Below are 5,883 nucleotides of genomic sequence, written 5' to 3' on the forward strand. Positions count from 1 at the left end.
CATCTGCCTGCAATGCAGGAGACCTGGGTTCAATCCCTAGGTCAGGAAGTTCCCCTGGAGAAGGAAATGGCAAACCACTCCAGTACTCTTGCTTGGAAAATTCCATGGACAGAGAAGCCTGGTAAACTACAGTCCATGAGATCGTAAAGAGTCAGACACGACTGAGCAACTTCACTTTCACTAAGTGTATGATAAAACTTGGATTGGAGTTTTCTGAGCATATTTTGTCATGGGCTTTTTGAGAAGCATTTTGTGGATTGTTGCTTCATGGAGCTCGATTTGGGAAATAGAAAGTGTAGATGTGAATGAATTAGAATATATGAACCCATTGGTCTGTTGGCTTATTCAGCTGACTTGTCTGATTTGAAATACCCTTTCCTTCCACACTGCTCAGTGTTTTCTCTAAAGGCTCTGAGGTCTCAGTCCTTGAGGGAGGAAAAAAAGTCTTCCAGTTATAAGGATTGTTCTAATTGTTCTTTAATAGCATATCATTTTTGTAATGATAATTGACAATGTTCTGTACAAAATCAACAGAATATAAAACAAAAATGACAGAAATAACCCTCATCGAAACTATTAACATTTGTGACTTGTGTGTGCATGTATGTACATATTTACACATATATACACACTTATGTTTGTAGATACAATATATGGTTAATAGTATATTGTGGATTTTATATAAATGAGACAAGTTGTCTTTATAGATGACATATAATTAAGTGGTAGTATGGATTTGAGTATAAACATATTGTGCTGCTAGTTTATAATTCTGTAATATTTACAATTATTTTGTATGCCAATATAATACAAACCTATTACCACATCATTACATTTTGTTTGGCAACACTCATTCTAATCAGTTATTAATGGCATATTAGAATCACAAAGGTGGGATTTTAAAAAAAAGTTGGGATATATGTATACCTATGGCTGATTCATGTTGAGATCTGACAGAAAACAACAAAATTCTGTAAAGCAATTATCGTTCAATTAAAAAAAAAAGAGCTACGCATATTCCCAGAGTCTTTGAAACTACTGTGTAATATACTGTGGGGAGAGTTGGAGGTGAGATCTCACATCCACTCATGAAAAGATGTTTTTCACAAAATGTGTCTTAAAATTCAGTTTCTTCCCTGAATTGGTTAATAATAATGTGAATCATTTAAATCTTGTTAAATGTTTCTATTTCTAAATGACAGACAAGAACTGAATTGATTCCTGGCCAGTCAGAGATCCATACAGAGGGAGATAATTAAATAGATCTAAAAGACTGTGCACAATGAAACTTAGTGAATAAGAATGAATATATACCGGCCCTGGCATGTGGCTCAGAGAGGCATCAAATGAAGTTAGAAAAGTCTAAACTCTGCAGAACTTTAAACAAAGGTGTTTAACTGGAACAAGCATTGAGTGAAGCCCTAGATACAGTCGTGCGTGTAGAGAACCGATGAAGAGAAGCACTCTATGGAGACGTGGTCCTATAGTTTGTCAAGTGATTTGAGCTGCAGAGTATTTTGATCATTACACATATTTTAATAAGACAGCAATCTGAATTTGACAACTGGCCTGCAAAAGTTAAATTAAAACCAATTATATAGCTAATTGATATCTTAATCTCAATAGAATGGATTTAGTAAAATTATTCTTTTGTGACATGAGCAATTTATTTTAAAATTAAGAAGCAGACTTGGCAATATTTGCCTTGGCCTAAGTCATATATACCATAAAATACATTAAATTACCAGTTAACATATATTAATCACCTTAAAATCTCTAAATGCATTTTCTCTAAAATTTATGCATGGTAAATTACTGAGGTCATGTAACTAGTATAGGTTTGGAAACAGGCTGGTTTTGAATAACAAGTGGAAATCTCTTATGAAGAAAGTTTCCAAAATGAACCCCATGAGAAAATATGTTATTAATTATAGCTAGTCAAATGTGAGAAATGCTTACTTTTTCATTTCATAGAAATACATGTTTCATAATTGAATAGCTATTATATTCTCTAATATATTGATTTAATATATTGCAGTTTGATTCAGAGTAATGGTCATATTAGATAGTTCTTAAAGATTTGCGTTGAAATTCTGGATATAAAACTCAGTTTAATTTACTCACTGAATTCAAACAAAGGCTATATCTTTAAAACTACTGATGGACATTTGAACAAATCAGGTTAAAAAGCTATTAAAAATGTGTATCTTGGATGTGCTTTAATTAGATATAGAAAAATAAGGAAGGATATGGTAACACACAGCAAAAATCATGCTTTTGTGTTTTCTTCCTATCCCTAAGAAAAGCTTAAATGGAACTGCCACTCAGTTGCAACTATTTTTCAGACAAAATAATGCAATGTCTCCAATTCCCTCTTAACAGTTCCCCATTTTGTTCATCCCTTCTAATATTAAGCCAATGTTTACATTAAAACCAATGAGGAAATTGTGTTCAAGATGTCCATGGAACTTGTTAAAAAAAAGGAACAGAAACTCTCATTTTTAATTAAGCCAGATTAGTTTGTGAAAACATAATTACAGATAGCTATAATTTTCCCACTGTTTATGTCATATGTAACTATTAATAACACATGAGTCCTCTGAAATATTCCCCTAAATGGCAATAATCTATTTAATGAAATTTTATTCTTGGCAACATATTAAAATTGTTTTATTTCTTTTTCTATCAAGGCTATGTTCTTTTTTAAAAGAATAAAGATTTTCATTCATTTACATTTGAACCTGTAAGGTGTACGTAAGTTGTGGGCTTACGTCGCATGCTCATACTCCTACATGCTTATATTTAAAAGTGAGTGTTTCTATGTGGAGTAAGCTGATTAAACCCCAGTGATGTAAATGAACTAGGGAACTTCAAAGTCTCCCTCCTTATTCTCACCAAATAGCCACAAAGAAATGTTTCCTCCCTTAGTTCTCTAGAAGGAAAAACCATAACCATGTCATTCTCTATTCTAAATGAGTTTATGGTGTACGTAAAAATGAAACATAATCTTTGGGGGCCTGGGTGCGGTGGATCTGGGCAAAGGGAATGGAAAGAGATAGAATAAGGAGTCATGTGAGGCTTCTTGAAAAGGGAATGAGCAGTGCCAGAATGGTAAAGGCACAGCCTATAACATCAAGTAATAGTGAAAGAGTATACAGATCAAGTTCTAAAGTTGTTTTTTTTTTAATTTTAAAAGGAATTCAGGAAAAGATGAAATATTATGTTTCAAGGTAGTTTAAAAGACTTACCTTTTTGAAAGCAAGGCAGGCGTCCAGATTAGTATTTCTGAAAGTGAGATTTCTGTTGTGTGGAGAAAGAAACTGTTGGCCATTTTAATTGTTTCACTTTAAATATTGTTTTTATCTCCTTAATAAGGTTTGTAATATATAACTATACTTAAGTACATATGTAAATTCCTATTATATGTGTGTGTGTGTATATATATATATATAAATTTGTTTGACAGATTACTCAAGTCTCTTTCTACAAAGAGTACATATTTAAAGAACACAAACTACTTTTCATATCTTTAAAGTTCTTTCAGGCAGTATGATTTAAAGAAAGGTCAATTATCAAAACTTTTGGTTACTCTATAGAGTGGAGCCAGAAAAGTATGAAAAAAAAAGTATCATTTTTTTATATTCTCATCCTGAGGGAAAATGCTAACTATGAAGAGATTTAGGGAATACCATCTGTTTTGTGCAAAGTTAACTGTCTGTGGTCGATGCGGCAATGTTGCCCAGTTTCCCCTTCAGAGCCTAGGCTTTACCCAACCTAACGGAAGTGCTATTGCCAACTGACTGCGTTCAGTCATGAGCCCTTGTGGAGGTTGCTTCAGCTGCAGAAGTACCTTGAGTCAGGTCACTTTCTTATGCTGACCTCATTCAGAGACTGATGTATGAGGGAATATAAAGGCCCTTTCATTTCGTACAAAGTTTAGACTACGTTCAGTAGGAGGAATTCTAGCTACAGAATTTCTTTTAGGGTTGGCAAGAGTTGCTCTCTGGCTTGGTAGTGTAGTCAATCTCCCTCTACTCTTGATACTTTGCTCTTTCACTCTATAGGTGTTTAACCCATTTATAATGGGCACGCCATCATAAACACCTGAAATTCTCTTTCAGACTTGGATTCCCAGTGAACCCAACCTGCAATAATAAAAAAAAAAAATAATAATAATAATAAAATTAGCCATGTATTCCAAAATTAATTAATTTTAGGCCTGAGACAAAGCATATGTTGTCTATTTGCATGCTTTGCTATCTAATGCATCATTACTATAACACAGATAAAATGGTAAACTTGGATGGTTTAATACTATACTGCACACAATTATTACCATTTATTGTCCTCATTGACCTAGGATTGACCCTTGCCTTCAAAAAGTATTTTTTTAATGAAATGTTTCCCAGATTAGGAGATTTCTTGTCATCAAGAGGCCCTGTATACAAGATCACATCACTCTCTATAGGGGCTTATTAAACTACCTCCTTTTCAATTCTTTCCCATCCTACCTCTCAAAGCATTTATTTGTTTTCTTATGCACCGCTATCTTTAATTTTTTTTAAATAGTAGAATATCTGCATTTTAATTAGATATAATCTACTTTTAAAGTCAGTTGAAAATTTTTCTCAGATGAAACATCTGTAATATCCAAAGGTGTCTGGCCTAGGGCAGAAAAAGTGGGAGTGCACATCTGTATTATTGCCATCATCAGAAAATGAAGTCCTATTAAAAACATGTTCATAATGTGCTCTACTCTCTAGGAAGCAAAAGTTTATACCCTGGAAAACTACTAGCATTTCTTATAGGCAATAAAAGTTTCATGACAGCCTAGACCTGCGATATTAAGCATATGCTCAGACATCTTAAAAATGTTATTACTGATTAATCTATAGTTATAAATAACTTTCATTGGCCCTGCTTGCCTAAATAAATATGGTAATTTACGGTTTGTGTTGTTTCATACAAATATAGCCCTCTGCCTTTTATCTAAAAGTGAAGTTACTCTTGTATGCCATGTAGTTTCACAGTAATAAATATTTAGACAGGCTGAAGGAAGTTCCCAGAAGTAGAAATATCACTGTAAGAAATAGCCTCATCTTTAAATGTTAATCCTAATTGCTAAATATAGTATAATGTAAAACATTAGCATATTTCTTAAATCATATTATAGGAAGTGACATTAAAAGGTAACATAATCCAACTCTTTAACAAATGAAATTTTTTTCATTATTTAGACATAAATTGTCAAAGTTAAAAGAAAATAATACTGCTGGAAAATGAACTTGATATGAGGAACAATAAACAACTAACTAGAGGAAGAAAAAGAATCAAGAAAATGTAAAGAATTGCCATGTTTTGCTTCATTAAAATATTTGAGATAAATTATATTTGGTTACACATAACTTTTTAAGATTTATTGACCATGCAAGGTACAAAAGTATCGATGCAAAAAGGTATTCTGAAGTTATTTTTCATAATGATAAATGCTTTATTTTCTAGAAACCAGGTGAATGAATGTAACATTTCATTTTTTGTTGTCCACACAAATATAATGCAATCATAAGAGCAATTGATATATCTTCTAAATTCATTAGCAGAGTTAGTGATTGATCAACATGTGTAATAGTTTTCTGTGTGTAGAGTGTAACGTCAAGTATGGATATGGAAGGAAGAGAGTGGAAATGTGAAGAGTCTGTAGGTACTGAGGTTATAAGTGTTGCATTAATATTTTCTCATCTAGTCTGTATAGATTCAGTGTTCAGAGAAGTGCAGATTATTTTTCTACTATTAAGAAATTTTATGCTTCACATGTAACCTCCTTTCTTCTAAAGTCACGTGTATTGTAATGGAGGTAAAGTCACCTTTAGGATTGGCCTTAAA

This window comes from Oryx dammah, unplaced genomic scaffold (assembly GCF_014754425.2).
Source record: "Oryx dammah isolate SB20612 unplaced genomic scaffold, SCBI_Odam_1.1 HiC_scaffold_23, whole genome shotgun sequence".
Classification (NCBI taxonomy): domain Eukaryota; kingdom Metazoa; phylum Chordata; class Mammalia; order Artiodactyla; family Bovidae; genus Oryx; species Oryx dammah.